General features: G+C 38.2%; 2 long non-coding RNA genes across 19 annotated transcripts in view; one reads left to right on the top strand and one right to left on the bottom strand.

Moving 5' to 3' along the window:
- Positions 1-17679, top strand: part of LOC106557669 — a 228826-nt gene that overhangs the window by 82091 nt on the left and 129056 nt on the right. For 12 of the 16 annotated variants that reach the window (XR_005377612.1, XR_005377616.1, XR_005377611.1 and 9 more), the window contains one exon: positions 681-794. The exons of 2 other annotated variants lie outside the window; for them this stretch is intronic. This is a non-coding gene — a long non-coding RNA (uncharacterized LOC106557669). Of the gene's footprint in view, positions 1-680; positions 795-16925; positions 17082-17679 lie in introns of all 16 variants that reach the window. 2 more of the 16 variants (XR_005377614.1, XR_005377610.1) reach the window with 1 other exon arrangement.
- LOC111092122 overlaps positions 1-17679 on the bottom strand; it is a 208116-nt gene that overhangs the window by 74106 nt on the left and 116331 nt on the right. The gene's annotated exons all lie outside the window — the stretch shown is intronic.

Raw genomic sequence — 17679 nt, forward strand, 5'->3', positions numbered from 1 at the left:
AGGTGTCCATCGATAAAAGAATGGATAAAGAAGATGTGGTGTATATGCACAATTGAATACTAATACTATTCAACCATTAAAAAGAATGAAATTTTGCCATTTGCAATGACTTGGATGTAGCTAGAGAGTATAATGCTAAGTGAAATAAATCAATCAGAGAAAGACAAATACCATATAATTTCACTCATATATGGAATTTAAGAAACAAAACAAATGCGCAGAAGGAAAAGGAGAGACAGACAAACCAAGAAACAGACTCTTAACTATGGAGAACAAACTAATGGTTACCAGAGAGGGGGTGGGTGGAAGAAGGAGTGAAATAGGAGATGGGGATTAAAGAATACACTTATCATGATGAACATCAAGTAATGTATAGGATTGTTGAATCACTATATTGTACACCTGAAGTGAATATAATGTTGTATGTTAACTATACTGGTATTAAAATAAATTAGTAAATAAAAACTTACCTAAGATTAAATCTAAAAAAAAAAAATACATCCATTGATAAGTAGGAAAAAATGTGTGGTATTGGTATAAAAACAAACAAATTAGTGGAATAGAATTAAGAATCCAAAAATAAAACTATTATCTATTGACAATTGATTTTTGTCAATAGCGCCAAGATTATACAATGGGGAAATTAAAGTCTTTTCTTTTTTTTTTTTTTTTTTTTTAAGTCTTTTCGATAAATGATGCTGAAACATCTGGATATCCACACGTAAGGAATGAATTTGGAGTCCTAACTCACACCATATATAAAACTTAACTCAAAATGGATCAAAGACTTGTAGGTAAGAAAATAAAACATAGGTGTATGTTGTGCCCAAGATCGCGAATCCGAGAAACCACCGAGGAGCCGACACCGATGCAAACACACGAGGGTTTATTTACAAGCTCGAGCTTGGGTCCAAGTGTACCCGACACAGCGGAGCAGGGACTTGGACCCCGAGGTGGGTTTCAGCTTAGTTTTAAGGGCTGGTCTAGGGGACCTCCAGAAGGGGTGGAGCAATTCCTCAAGTTCTGTTTACATTCTGATATGGGGCTTTCAAGGGCATTGAGTGCTGTTCTCATTCTAATAATATGGGGCTTTCTAGGGCGTTATGCTATAAATTTCAGCTCTTATTCACAGGGGTCTGGGATGGCTGTACTTGTGCTAACGCTGAACTTAAAGTGGAATGGCCTTAATTTTCTTGGCCTCCACAGTGTATGCATTTATGACTTTGATTAGACAAAGGTTTCTTATATGACTCTCCAAACACAAGCAATCTATCTGTCTATTTGGGCTATTATCATAAATACCACACAGATTGGGTAGTTTATAACCACAGAAATTTATAGCTCATAGTTCAGTAGACTAGTAAGTCCAAGATCATGATGGTGGTAGATACAGTATGGTGGTTGGGGGAGGTTTGCTTCCTGGTTCATACAGGATGCTTTTTCACTGTGTTCTCACATGGGAAAAGACTGGATCTCCATTAAGACTCTTTTATAAGGCACAGATTCCATTCATAAGTTTCCATCTTCATGATTTAAGTACCCCCTGATGTGATTTGATATGGGTTCTGGGAATGAAGGATCAAGAAAGAATTCTTGGGACATTTTTGGTGCAAAAAAGGTGGTTTTATTAAAATGCGGGGACAGGACCCCTGGGCAGAAAGAGCTGCCCTGGGATTGCGAGGAATGATTGATTACATACTTTTAAGTTGGGAGGGGTAGAGATAAAGGACAGTTCCAAAAGGACTTTTCTCCCAAAAGGATTTTCATATGTTACAGAAGACTTACAGGATTTTGGAGGCCCAAGCTATTGTCAAGCTGAGGTTGTTTTTTCCTCTAGCAAGACATTAACATTGAGACAGTCAGGAGTTCTGGAGGAATGTCATACTCTGACTGTCTCAAGTACGTATCAATAGGCTGCAAGTTATAAGGAAATTTAATTTTATCTACGTTCTCTTTAGCCTTCATTCTCCATATCACCTCCCAAAGGCCCATCTAAAAACCATGAGTTTTGGGGGTTAGGATTTCAACAAATGAACTTGGGTTTGGGAAAACACACACACACACACACATTCAGACTATGGCACAATAAAAAAAGAGAGAGAGAGATAAATCGGACTTCATCAAAATTAAAATCTTTTGAATGCTAGAAACACTATCAAGAAATTGAAGTATTCCACAGAATGGGAGAAAACATTTGTGAAGCATATATCTGATAAGGATCTTGAATGCAGAATATATAAAGAAGACATACAAATTCAACAATATAAAGACAAATAGCACAATTAAAAGTAGGCAAAAGACTTGAATACACATTTCTCCAAAGGAGATAGACAAAAAGCCAGTAAATACTTGAAAAGATACTCTACATCATTAGTCATTAGGGAAATGCAATGCAAAACTAAAATGGGATACTATTCCACAACCTTTATGATAACTATAATAAAAAATATAGACAGTAACAAGTGTTAGTTAAGATGCGGAGGATTTGGAAACCTCACTCATTACCTATGGGGATGTCATATGTTATGGTTGTGGAAAATAATCTGGCAGTTCCTTTAAAGGTTACCAACCATATAACCCAGTAGTTTCACTCCTACATGTGAAAACATATGTACACACTAAAACTCGTACACCAATATTAAACAGCGGCATTATTCACAATAGCCAAAAGGTGAAAACAACCCAAAAATCCATCAACTGGTGAATGGAAAAATGTAATATATTTATACAATGGAATATCTTTCAGCCATAAAAAGAAATAAAGTTACATGCTACAACATGGATGAACCTTGCAAGCAATATAGCAAGCCAGATACAGAAAACTACAAATTATATGATTCCATTTATACGGAATGTCCAGGACAGGCAAACCCATAGAGACAGATACTAGATTAGTGGTTTCCAGGGGCTCTGAGGAGAGGAATGGGGACTGACTGCTGGTGGAGGCAAAATTTCTTTTGGGGGTGATGAAAATATTCTGGATTAGACACTGCAATGATTATACAGCCTTGTGGACATACTAAAAACAAGTGACTTGTGCACTTTTAAGTAGTGAATTTTATGATACATGAATTCTACCTCATTTTAAAACATGAATTGAAGGCACTAACTAAAATAACAGAAATAGAATGTGTAACTTTCCAACTCGTGAAGGACAGTGTGCTAAAATATGATTCATTTGGAATCAATAAAGATGAAAAAATGTAATTTTCTAAGTAGAAAGAATAAAACGACAGCAACAACAACAAAAACCCATGCAGAGCAGATCTAAATGTGTCAACAGTGACACCAGATGTAGATTAGAGGTTGGAAAATTATGGCCTGGGTCAAAGGTCTGCAGTCTGATTTTGTATAGCCTAAGAACAAAGAATGGGTTTTGTATTTTTAAGGAGTTATCCAAAAGAATGAGGAAGGAGGTGGAAGAACAGCCACTGAAATCAAGGCCCTCAAACCTAAAATTTTCAGAATACAATACAGAAAAAGTTTGCTGATTTCTGACAGTCTGAATATTTTAAACTAAACATAAAATCTAATAAAACAATAAAGCCAAACTCCTCCTTGTCAGTATCACCTGCCAAGTTCGGAGCAGCTGCTGGGAAAGGTGCTCTTCACTGTGTGTTTCTGGGTTAAATGTCGCTGCAAGAGGAACTGGCATGACATCTGGAAGGCAGAAGGGAGGTCACTGTCTTCACAGGCTTCAGCCTTCTCACAAACACCTTCTTTCATGTTGCTGGTTTAGGGAGCAGGGGGAGCTTTGCCAGAGACTCTGGACAGTTGTAGGCTTTCCCCCAGGAAGCTTTTGGGGACTGCCCACTTTAATGCTTCAGCTACCGTCTTCAGGGATTTTCTTTTTTTCCCAATATTTATGCTCTTCCCAAACTTTTTTTTTTTCCTGTACTATCTGTACTTGCATGTAAACCTCTTGAAGTTTGGTATCAGAAGCTTCACTTCATTCCTGCCACTTTCCATTGGCCCAGCGAGCCAAGAAAGGTGGGTGGGGATAGGAGTTTTGTGAAGAAAGGGTCTATCAGGAACAATGACGTTTCATTAAAGAGACACAGCCAGATGATGGCAATGTAAAGAGAGAGCCAAAATAAAAACCCCTACTTCCCTTTTTTTATCTCTTGATGCTGCTCCCATTGGACAAACTAAATATGTCCCTATAGATCAGCCTCAGTAAGGTCAGCCTCTCAGGTAGAGAGCACAGTAGAAAAAGAACAGATTCAGAAGGGAAATGGAAAATAACCAGCTCAGTTACCAATCTAAATGGCTTATTCATATATTAAAAGAAACATAATCTTACTGTAATTGAAAAAATACATATCAAACCAATAATATACCAATTCAGATCCTAAGTGGTAATAATAAAAGTAATAATAAATTTGATAACCTCAAGTGTTGGCAAGGATGCTACAAATCAGTAAGGCAAACTACCAGCCGATTATTTGGGATCCCCACTTTATAGGATAAATTGGGAATACCTAAGAAAGTTGTTGATCCACCCACTTTATGAGCCAGCAATTATAATACTGGGCATCAACCACGGAGAGACTTTAATGCACATGCAGATGGAATACATAAAATTGTTCAGTGTTTGAAATATCAAAAAGAGAGAGAAAACAAACATCTAACAGTTCCTTAAAAGGGAGCTGAAGGAATAAACTCATTGAAAATAAAATAATCAATACCAGTTAAAAGACATAAAGTTTCAAATATCAATAATGATAAATCTCACAAAAATATGCAAATGAAGAAAGCAAGGTGCCAAACAAGTGCAACAAGTGAGATACAATTTCGGCGCACCTGGGTGGCTCAGGACATGATCCTAGGGTCCTGGGATCGAGTCCCGCATTGGGCTCCCCTCAGGGAGCTTGCTTCTCCCTCTGCCTGTGTCTCTCCCTCTCTCTCTGTATCTCTCATGAATAAATAAGTAAAATCTTAAAAAAAGCAAAATACATTTCTATAACACATGTAGATTTAGATATCACATCCTCTTTGGGGGAGCTCTCTAAAAGCAGGGCCTGATACAGCGAATGTAGTACGTGTGATTTATCAGGGGACACCTCTCAGAATAAGGGCAGGAGAAAATAGTAGAGCAAGGTTGTGCTCTTGCCTGGAGTCTCACCTAGGCCTGATCCAAAAAGGAGCTCTGGAGAATGAACTGAACCACAGGGCTGGTCTTACCTTGACTCACTGCCCCAACCCCCCATCCCAGGCACACACATTTGCCAATCATTCAAGCACTGGCTAATGGCTAACCTATGGGAAACATCCTCCCAATGGAACATCTTCTATTTAGCCCAGGACGATCCTTCAGAGAATAGGACAGCTGAGAGCCATTAGTAGCCAACACACACTACAGCTGGAGCTTGAGTGTACCAGCAGTGAAAGGGGTCTGGAAGGGGCATGCCAGTGTCCACTATACACAGGAAACAATAGTGTACTGTTTATGGCCTTATGTGTGTAATAAAATTACAAACATTTGCATGGAAATAAAAAACAACACTCATTTCAAAATAATGGTTTCCTCTAATAAGGAAGGGAGGAAGGAAAGGGAAATGATTCAAATGCTGGTTTTAAGCTATATTTATATTATTTTAATTCCTTACAAAAGTGATCTGAAGTAATAAAGCAACATGTTAATATCTAAATATCAGTATTTTCATACTTTAAAACTTAAAATAATACACAAAACCAAAACTGAGTAAAAAATTCATAGATTTAAAAATAATAATAATGATGATTCTTATAATATTTTGATTTAATTTATACCAATGGTGAAAAACATATCTTTTTTAAATTTGATGAAACTGGAATTCATTCACTATTATTATTCATTATTGTTTACCATTCATCAAAAAATCATACTTTTAATTATAAAAGATAGGTATAAGATTATTTGATATGTATAATATCTCTCCTTGTATTTTTATTTATCCTTCATCAATATTTTATGTGAAGATGTGTGAGAGAAAGAGACAGAGAGGAAAGGCAGAGGGTGAGAGGGTGAGAGTTATAAGATTTCTAGAATGATATTTACCTGATTTTGGAATGAAATATATCTGGATGATGGGATTTGGAATCGTTTCTTAATTTCTTCTTCGTAAGTTTATTTTTTGCTTTTATTTTTATAATGACCATTGCCTCATTTTTACAGAAACAATAAAGTCATTCTCAAACATAAAGAAAAATATGTATTCTTCCTAATAATAAAGCCATTACAAATTTTAAGCTTTATTTTATTTATTTATTCATGGGAGAGAGAGAGAGAGAGAGAGGGAGAGAGGCAGAGACACAGGAGGAGGGAGAAGCAGGCTCTATGCTGGGACCCCAACGTGGGACTCGATCCTGGGACTCCAGGATTGTGCCCTGGGCCAAAGGCAGGCGCTAAACCACTAAGCCACCCAGAGATCCCAAGCCATTACAAATTTAACAACTCCTTGATATTTTACACCTGCTATATATACCAAAATTAAGTAAAAGAAATACCTCAAATTGGCAAGCTTTTTAAAACCTGGTACAATGATATATTGTTAGTGGCAGTATAAATCATGATTCTGCTAGAAAAAAAAATCTGCAAAGTTTTATGAGTAGCAAATAGATGTTTATATCCTTGGATCCATAAACTCATTTCCTAGAATTTATTCCATGGGAACATTACAGTAAAGCAAAATATCTTCTGCATGAGTGATGGTTATTGCAACAAAGCATTTGAAACAATCCACCTTGACTAAGAAATTTATGGAACACGAACTTAGTGGGGCACCATGCCATGATCAAAACATGAAAATGTGAATAAGCAAAGATATTAGTAGCTCCTGGGTACCTAATGTGTACTTGGAGAGCATGGGTGATTTTGTGAACTATTTTATCTCTCAAAATTCATGGGTTCACTATCATTAAAATACCATTACAGGGGTAAGAAGTCTAACTTGTCTGTAACTGCATGGCATATTAATAAATGGTAGTATTACAGTTCAAACTCAGTTCTGTTTAACTCCAAATCCTACACTCCTTTCACTAAAGAAATTTTCTTAAGTTATAAAATTCATTTTACAAATTTTTATGCTGAACTCTCTTAGCCCCAAATCAAAGAGATGAAAAGAGCTGAGCTCTCTGGATGGATGTGCCAGAGTTTGGATAACTCTCAGTCCTGCCCCACCCACATAGGTCAACAGAATCTTAGGGCACTACAAATAACTTTCAAAATCACTATACCACATTATATTTGAAAAATGTATAAATGGTTTAATGTTAATTTTTGAAAGATAGTACTGTGACGTATTTATTACTCGCAACTCTCAGTTGAGTAGCTTTCTACTCAATTTCACATAGAGACATGGATCAAAATATTCATGTGCCAAGACAAAAACTAAAGCTATTTCATGAAGGGGGCAGCATATCCAGGTAAGTCATGGGGCACTAGATGGACGAATTGCTTGTACTATGCACCACTTTTGGGCTGGTCCTCGGAGCTTCCTTAGGCATGGGTTGATCCACTTAGCTCTGAACTAATTCAGACATAGTCATTCCTAAAATATTATAAAGAGTGTGCACTGTTTGTGAATGTGAGTGTAATTGAGGATTGGGGAAGAATGAGAAAACTCATACATATTTTAGGATCAAAATATATTCCCCAACAAACTGGGACAGACTGTGTGAATTTCCTCTTTCCTTCTTGCCAGTCAGGGAACTCCTGACCCTGTCACCAATTCTATAGCAGTAAAAGCAAAGATAGCTGAAAACTTGCTTTCCCAACCTATTTTGCTGCTATAAAATGGTCATGTGATCTACTTTAGGTCACTGAGATATCAGAGGGGGAATCTGGTGGCTCAGGGAAAAACTGAGCTCTCTAGAAGAGAGAAAATGTGTGAAGAACAGGCCTATTGCCCTTCCTGCATTGTGGAAGTTCCCCTGTGAGGCTGCGAAGCTTAAAGTTACTAGAGCCATTTTGAAATCAGGGAAAGAGCCAGAAATTCCAGGAAGGCTGACAAATACCTTTCTACATAGTTTTTGATATATGACAAAAAGAACCTTCTACTGTTTAAACTCTTTTGAATTGGGCATTCTGTTATTTGCAGCAGAAAGCATCTGAACGTAAATTGCAGAAATCTATCAGACACCCCAAATTCCCAAATAGAACAAATCAATTCAAAATTATCAAGGGTGTTATCTTTTTTTGCAAACATAAATAAAACGTGGGCCTTTTTACAGTCATGAAGAATTTCTGGTAATTTCCTTCTGTTTACAATGGTTATATCACAATTCATGAATTTTATATGAAGTGTCATTGTTTCTGATTATTATGCCTCTCTCTGATTTTTTACTTATAAAGTTGCTGACTCTGAACTGCTAGGAAAAATTCTGGCAGTTTTCAAAAGAGGCATGGCTATTAGGCCCCCAAAAGATGAAGAATTACTTCTTTCCTCTCCTTTCCATTTTCTTTCCATCTGTTATTTCTGTCCTAAGGCCAATATTTTGATGTACCCCTCAAATACCATGGAGGTAAATCTCCACATACTGCACTGCAAGGATCAAACAATATATGGGAGAGTACTTTAGAGGCAGGAGAACATTCTGCAAGGCTACATCCTAACATTATTATTGCTACCTCCTAACAACATCACTTCCCATTAGCAACAACGAACAAAGAGTAGACAATGATGGTAGGTCTGCCTAAATGATTTTCATAAATACAACTGAATTTGCTCTAAAATTGGGGTAATGTCTTGGTCACCTGTCAGCCTTGGGTTGACATGGTTTTTTAATAAACACAAACTTTTTACTTTTATTCATAAAGTGGCTTAAGCATAGTTATGTTTCAGGCACTGTTCAACATACCTTAAAAATAACAGGTCTTTCAGTTCCTATGACAGCTTTTGAGGGAGATACCTTTATTATTCTCATTTTTCTGATGAGGAAATGGAGACCTCAGTTACTTAAGTAACTTGCCAAGGTCACACAGCTCTAAGTGGTAAAATTGAAATAATCATATTAGCTGACATTGTAGGAGAGGAAAAGGGTTTTTTTTGATCCTCTTAGAATCCCTGGCTGGGTCTGAAAATCGAACTGACAGAGACAGGTTAACATGAGAGAAGCATATAAGTTTATTTAGTATATGTTTTAAGTGACACAGAAGGCTTCATAAGGAAATGAAGACCCGAATACACAGTGAGACGTGTATTTTTATGCTAGATTTGATGAAGAGTGGGCAGTTGTGTAGAAAAAAAGATAGGTTAAGGTGTAGGAGGTAAGTGTAGTAAACTGGGAGAGACTTAGCATGGCCTGTTAGGATTCTTCTTGGCCTCCCTTTGTCTTTGGAGGTGAAGATATTCCTTTCATCTGCATAGAGAGAAAACACCTCTCACATGAGGACTTTTAAAAAGATTTTTATTTACATATTCATGAGAGACAGAAAGAGGGAGAGGGAAAGAGAGAGAGAGAGAGAGATAGGGAGGGAGAGGCAGAGACATAAGCAGAGGAAGAAGCAGGCTTCCTGCAGGGAGCTGGATGTGAGACTTGATGCCAGGACCCCAGGATCATGACCTGAGCTGAAGGCAGATGCTCAACCACTGAGCCTCCCAGGTGCCCCTCATATGAGGGCTTTATGATTTGTTTCAGGGAAGAAGGGCAGAGGGCACGTCACTGACTTTCCTCTTCTGCTGTTTTCTGAAACTCCTTCAGCTTAAAATAGTCAATATGCCAAGGTGCCATATTTTGGGGTAGTGTGTCCAGGAACACCATTAACATAGAGAAATAAATATATGAAGTTATTCACTAAAAATGAGAAAGTATGAACAGATTTATCACATTATTCATTTTGTTGTATAGGCAAGTCTAAAGAATAATGAAAGAAAGGAGAAAGAGGGAGAAAAAAATCTAGTTGGAATTTTTCTTTCCTTTATCTTCTTTTCTTTATTCCCCACCAACACCACTGTGCATGTGTGTGTATGTGTGTGTGTATGAATAATATGCTTCTTTGTCCAGAAATAACTATGCTTCCTCAATCCACACATAATGTGAAAGGGAAGCTTTAAAGAAAAAACTCATACCATGAGACTCAAAAATCTCTCCACACATAAGCTGAAAGATTCCAATAATGACAATTATATACTAAAATAAATATGGCATCCCTCTTTCCCATTGGTACTATCTTCTAGCATTTTCTTTGGATCTGAATGCATTTATGGTGAGAACATATTCAGCTTTCTTCTCATTTTTTTGCCTTGTATGGCCAGTTGCAAAGCTGACCACAAATTCTTTCTCTTCCTGTATCCATGTCTTTTTTGCAATGAGACTTTGTGGCTTCTCTCAAGGAAAGGGGAGTTTATTTCTGTTTTTTTGAATTTAGATTTAGACTTGTGACCGGTGGTAGCCAATGAGAAATTGGAAAAGCTGATACAAACTGAGACACGACAAGTGCCATAGCAAGTGTCTTGCTGTTCTTAGTAGCTCCAACTACCATCACATGGCCACTACCACCAACTAGCCTGCTGGAGGATGAGTGACACATGGTGCAGCTACTTCCATTGACCCTGAAGCCAGCTATTCACCACCAGGCATGTGAATGAGGCCATCAACCACCAACTGATCACAAACAAATGGGTGAACTCCACCAATGCTTTACTGAGCAGAGACAAGCAGTCCTAGTTAAGCCTAGCGCAAACTGCCAACTTACATTATCATAAGAAAAGATGGTTATTTTCAGCCACTAATTTTGAGATGGTTTGTTAACACAGCAAAACTAGGTGCTCTAACTTGAAAGGGAAAATATCTGATTCATCTTTACAGAAAATAAAAGCTTCAGGTAAGATGTATGACTAAGGAAGGGAAATTTTATCTACTTCTGGAGCAGATGCAGAATTAGTGGCCCTAGGACAAATTCAAAGTTCTGACAAAAATGCTGAAAACTGAGGAAGTATGATTCAAAGCCTCTCTAAGTCTTAATAGTACTCCTACTCTCCCACCAACCACAACGGAAGAATCATCCAGTGTATTTACAGCAGGGACAAGACTTACTGTAACCAAATAAATATGTTTTATCTTTACTCCATTCAGCCTTTCTCTAGGCTTTCCCGTGCTTAAAAGCCTTTGGAGGCAGACCATGTAATGACTCTCTGCTTTACCAGCTCAAGGGCATTTCAGTGCTGTGGGTCAGCCTTAATTCTCTGAGAATGTGTCTAATTTCATTGGAAAAGTAATGTATCTGGCTAATAAGACTTAGGCTCCTTGTCTGTGTTTCCTTTCTTTCGCACTCTAGAGCCCTTGCCACTACACACCACCTTTCATTTCCAAAGGATGCCTGAGCACTTCATAAACTTAGCCAGTGGACTTATAAACTTTATGGCCAAGGAATCAGTCCACCACTGAAAGGTAACCTGCTTCTGGTGTGAAAAGTAGCAATTGTTTACACATGGTTAACCTGAAGGCATAAGGAGACCAAGCATTAAGTTTAAAACCCTAAGATGCCTTAGAGCAGGTACTGGTAGGATTTCCTTTCCTTTATTAAGTTCTCTCCTGCACTGGTTTAGTTGACTGAGCCCAAAGGAAGTGGAACCAATGAGTGAACTGATCCATGACCCTAAGCACCTGGTGAGAATTGGTCTCCGTGTAATGACCTGAGATGAAACTCTCAACTCTGTATGTAGGGGAGGTCAACAGGAAAAAAAAATCTCATTTGTCAATGTCTTTTTAATTTTTAAAGGAAACCTACTCATACACCATCATTTGTCCATTTTTCTGTCCCTTTCATATAGAACTTCATACTTATTTCTTGTGTTTTATTTGGTGAACTAAAGTTTGTCTTGCTCCATTAAAGTCAAGATCTTTGAATGAGCCATGCTGTAACTTCCTTAGACTCTATGCAAATGAACATGTAGAGAAGGAAGCTCTTTCTGTCCACCTCTCAGTTCAACACTATTTACCACCTCCTCCCAAAAGTTTGAGAAAGATTTGCTAATCATGATGCTGAGCTGAGGACATTTACTGGACTACTGTTAGAAGTGTTGGAGTGACTGTGGGTTAAATAGGGGCTCCATTTCTGTCTTCATTCACTCTGTGCAAAGGAAGTGATAATTCTTGAAGCCCAGGCATCTTGCTCTCTTCACTACCTCTATATTTGCAATACACTGACCATTGTTTCATATAGTTTGCACCATTGTGACCAGCTAGCAATTCTTAAGATTTGGGATGAGAGATGGGAAGCAGGAGACTCGGTTTTATCAAACCTCTTTGCTGGTAGGTCATAGGCAATTGAATTTATCAATATGTACTCTTATTTTCCATTGGCTATTGACCAATGTGTCTTTACTTCTCTTAGTGGCATCAAGATCTCAAGGAAAAGAGATGACTAGCAGGTATGGGTTTTGGTCATTAGCGAGGAAATTGGTGAAACTTAAATGGGATTTGAGGATTCGATGGTAGAAATGCGGTTAGAAATGCATCAATGTTAATTTCCTGATTTTGATTGACCTCTTGTAATTATGTAAGAGAATGTCCTTGTTTGTATAAAATACACTAAAATATTCAGGAGTATTGGGATATCAGGTTAGCAATTATTCTTATATGGTTCGGGGGAGGGGGAATCTTTTACTGTACTTGCAAAAATAAACAGACAAATAGGGTCTCCTAAAGTTGTGATTTCATACTAATTAGCCATGCTGTTTGTTCAGTTAATTAGAGGATGGAGAAATTCAGCCAGAAATGTTGACAAAACAAAATGAAGAGTCAAGGAGGGTCTTACAGTTCAAAGTCAGAGTTTTTACATAGATGCTATAGCTGTGCAGGATTTTAATTAGCTCAAAGCCAGTGATCATTCCCGACCGTTTCAGAAAGTGCAATAATGGAGGAGACACTACTGTGCTGGTGCTCTGCCATCTGCTGAATCCCAGCAGCCTGTCAATAGCCACATCTCCATTTATTTGCCTGAAGACTATTCAGTGATCAAGTGTACTCTGCCTGATACACAGGTTTAATTAAGTCTCATGGGACCAACCTTTGCCCACTGACTGATGGAAATCAGTGTATAAACACTACAGCTTCCTTGCTCTGTACACAGGATAACTCTTGAGTTGCCTGCAGAGGAGTTTCCAGAGTTCCCTACTGGGACTGAGTTCAAGCTGCCTACAGTGGTAACTTGCTTTATAATATACCTTTTTAGGATGCCTTCCCTTCCATGAATCATTCCAACCTCACTTCCTGTGATCGCCTCCCAAATTAACTATGTACACTCATATCCTAGTCTCAAAGTCTGTTTTCATGGATCTCAAACTAAGGCCAACATTTAGCTTAATTATTATTGACAGGGCTGGGTATGTGCCCACACAAAGTTAAAACATTGTTTTAGGTACCAATTTCTCAGCTCATTTTGAATCAGAAGGTTTTTGTCAATCTGGGTTAAAGCTAAAAAATACATTTGATGATGATAAGTTATTGGTTCTTTTAAATATGGTTGAAACCACATAAATAACAGGATTGGATTTCTCTAGTCCAGAACTTCATTATTGTATACTCAGCTATTACAATGGGAGAATGATACCACTTGCTATAGGTAAAGGAAAGAGTTGAAGGTGAAAATTGAGTCGGTGTAAAAAATATAAGCTAACCCAATAACTTAGAGGTTTAAGGGCCTTTCTCCATATTATTCTGATGTTTCCTGTAAGAAAATACACACACACATTTACTCCAGTAAAGCACTCCAGTGCTTCAAGAAAATAAGTGACTGTCTTTGGGTCTCTGTGCATTTTCAATTTGGCTGGCTTTGTCACAGGAATTGAACAAATAAGAATCAGTGGAGGAGAAAAGAATACAGAGCTGAGGCAATGGGCAAGTAGAAACTGTTCTATTATGTGCTGTCAGGCTCGAGTGTGAATAGGGCTGCACCTGGAGGAAGAGAAAAAAGGAAGCATTCATCCATCTCTCCTCACATGGGAAGCCAGATAGGGCAAGGGGGCTGTCCTGTCAAGAGAATGATTCAGGAGTCCTTTCTCACTAAAGATTAATCATACCAAAGGGCAGGGGTAAAGAATACCCTGCTCTATTTGCTTCCCAATCTCTCCCCTTTGCCTAGGTCCCAAATGACTCTATTTTCATATGTCGAGATATTGGTGGAGCAGAGCTGCTGAAAGGTCTGAGACATCTGGGAGATGAATCACTCCATGCAGAAATAGAACAATTAGCTGCGTTTAGTCCAGCACAAAGGCCTTGAGAGGTGTCTAATTGAGTGGCCCGCAACAGAGCCAGGAAACAATGTGGATTTGAAAAGAATCCCACAATTAATTTCTGCATTGACCTAATGAATAATAATTTCTTAATGTGTACAGAGCCCAGAGTGGGTCTTTTCCACGATGCTCATGGATTTAAAGTGCATGGCATTCCCCTGTGTTTGTGCATGCTTGGATGAGTGCTTGAAAAGTAAAGGATGTAGTTAAATGCAAGCCTTTTTTTTTTTTTTTTGTAGCCCATTATTAAATCTGTGACCATTTAAACATAAAACGAGACATTCTGGCATGGTCTAGGCCACACATTTCTCCAGAACATCAGATTTAGAATTAAACATTGGCAGTCAAATGATTTTGAAACGTTAGGACATTTTACAAAAATCACATTGCCTTTGGACAATTTTAGAAATAGAAAGAAGGTAAAAGTGTTAAAAAAAAAAAAAAGACCCAACATACTTTTATTGAAAAAGTGGAAACAGATTATATCATACAGACTCTTTTGTCCAAGAAAAAAAAAACTTATTTCCTTATAGATGCTAAAAATATATTAACTACACATGCTTATGTGTGATTGTGCTCTAGATTCTCTTCCCCCTGGTTCCCAGAGAATTAGTAGTATTTTTGTTAATTTTGATATTTTAAAGAAGAAATTATAGCTATTTTCCTAAGTGAAGTAATTTAAGGAATATAAGGAGGCTTGACCCTTTATAATAATAATAATTTATCATTGTAATTAAACTTGGATTTTAATAGTAATGAATTAGACTCTAGATATGAGTTATGTTTAGATTTTATCTCTACTTTTTTCACTGATTTTTTTTTTTTTTATATTCCCAAGCAAGCAGACTGTGTGAAGACAAACACTTACTTAACCACTTGGTATTGAAGTTCTTTTTGTATAAAAGTAAGGGAGTAGAAGTATTCATAGGAGCCCTCTCTTCCCTGAATTCAATGATGTCATAACTTCTAGAATATTCACAATGATAACAATTAAATTATTGTTGTGAAAAAATAAAATTCACTAAACTAACCAACCATAAAACTTCCCCTTCTTTTGAATGCCTGCCAGGGAAGCAGCTTTTCTTCCAAACTATATATTTGTGGTTCTCCAATGCTATGGCTCTAGGTCATGGCATGTAGCAAAGGGGAAAGTGATGTGAGATTTATTTACTTATTTAAATATTTTATTTATTTATTCATGAGAGACACACAGAGAGAGAGGGGGGCAGAGACACAGGCAGAGGGAGAAGCAGACTCCCTGCAGGGAGCCCCACGTGGGACTCAATTCCAGGTCTCCAGGATCAGGCCCTGGGCTGAAGGCAGCGCTAAACTGCTGAGCCACCAGGGCTGCCCGTGATGTGAGATTTAACATTGTTGGAGATCATTTCACTTTAGCAGGGACTGGTTCTGGATGGGAACAGTCTGACCACTATATGACAGAAGAAAACAAGAGTTGCTTGCTTGGATGAAAGAGACATTTCTTCTGTTAGGACAAAGAGGATTACAGAAAGAAGGAGATGAAAAAAAAAAAAAAAAAGAAAGATGGAGATGAGCAAGAGAGAAAATGACTTGAAAATGGATGTATGGTCCATGTGTCTCTTCTGGCTCACCACTGTACCTCAGTGGACTCAGAGAAATGTCTGGGACATTGTGGGCACTAAGTAAATACAAGATAAATGGATATGGGCTTCTGTGTCATCACAGTCCCTTGACCTAAAGGGAAACTGAGTTTGAAATGGTACAAAGAGAAGAAATAAAGGTGTCATATAGCTGGGGAGAGCTGTATATGAGTTGCCACTGCAAACTCACAGTTTGTATTTATATGTACAGTCTGAAATTCTGCCTCAGTATCCAATGATACCAGTCAAATAACTGGTCAATTCAGGCAATCAGACAAACAGGCTGGTTTGTTGCATCAGCTGGTCAGGTCAGACTTGGTCAATGGTCACTAAGCTGGTTTTGAGTGTACAGAGATTGGCAATTCCAAAAATTTACTGGAATCAGTTTTCATTCCTCTCAGAAGTAATGAAAGTAGGGTTCTAAAGAACTAATTTTTCATTACATGTTTGATCAATTGTACCATAACCTTGTAATGCTGATGGATAAAAAAGTCCAAACTGGGCAGCCCGGGTGGCTCAGCGGTTTGGCGCTGCCTTTGGCCCAGGGTATGGTTCTGGAGACCCGGGATCGAGTCCCGCATTGGGCTCCCTGCATGGAGCTTGCTTCTCCCTCTGCCTCTGCCTCTGTCTGTCTGTCTCTCTCTCTCGCTCTCTGTGTCTCTCATGAGTAAATAAATAAAATCTTTGAAAAAAAAAAAGTCCAAACTACTAGCAAAGAGAACAGCTGCTTCTGTAGACAGAATATCTAACAGTCCCATGAAATTTTTGTTAGCTTTTTGTTAGGGTTCATCTATCTTAGTTGCTCAGTAATCAATATCAGAGTCTTTTTTTTTTTTTTAATATCAGAGTCTTAAATAAAAATCTCTACTGGAGATCTTTACTGGGGCACTTGGATGGCTCAGTCAGTTAAGTGTCCAACTCTTGATTTTGGCTCATGTCATGATCTTAGGGTAGTGGGATGGAGCCCCATGTCAGGCTCTGCACTGAATGTGGAGCCTGCTTGAGATTCTCTCTCTCTCTCCTTCTCCCGCTGCCCCTCCCCAGAGTTCATGCTATGATGCCCCTCTCCCCAACTTTGTCATTTCAGAATGCCTATCTGAGTATCAGATACTAGGCTCCGCACGTCTTTGCCTGAAAGCTTTTTTCTAGCCACCAGAGCCATCTCTGCTGGTGCACAAGGGAAGGCAGAAATGTCAAGGAATTAACACTGCCTGCAGAAGCAACCCTCAAAGAATTAATGAAGGTAATTACTCCAACCCCTTCAACTCCTCAGGAGCAATATACTTGAGGAACATGTTCAGCACTTTCTCAGAGATCTCCAATGAGATTAGGCTCTAGTTGCCCAGAATAGTTTGGCAATTCACCTTATGATGGCTGCTCCTTCCTCCTAGTCCTACTTCTCCATGTCATCATTACTGTTTCTGGATCACTTTTTAAATAAACACTTGTAATTGAATTCTTAGCTGGGAGTCTACTTCTGGGAGAAGCCAAGATAAAACATATGGCATTAATGTCATTCGCAATCAGGCCGTAAGATTCTCAGTCACTTTCAAATGCCATATGCCCTGAGAAGTGCCCCACTAACTCTTTCATCAAGAATGTACACTTACAGAGAACTCTGTGATTTTTCACAATATTTAATCATTTATACATCTGTTTATTCCGAAAGACTGAATCAGTACCTAATATATAAAAGTACTACTATTTCTCCAGAAATCAGGCAGTGAAAATGGAAGAGGTACCGCTCACTATTAGCTTAGTGACCCACTTGCAAAAATGTTTGCTTCTTGTTCCTGTGACTTTATGCTCTCCTGGCCTGGAGGTTTTAGTTTCAAAGGGAG

Source organism: Canis lupus, chromosome 24 (genome assembly GCF_011100685.1).
Source record: "Canis lupus familiaris isolate Mischka breed German Shepherd chromosome 24, alternate assembly UU_Cfam_GSD_1.0, whole genome shotgun sequence".
Classification (NCBI taxonomy): domain Eukaryota; kingdom Metazoa; phylum Chordata; class Mammalia; order Carnivora; family Canidae; genus Canis; species Canis lupus.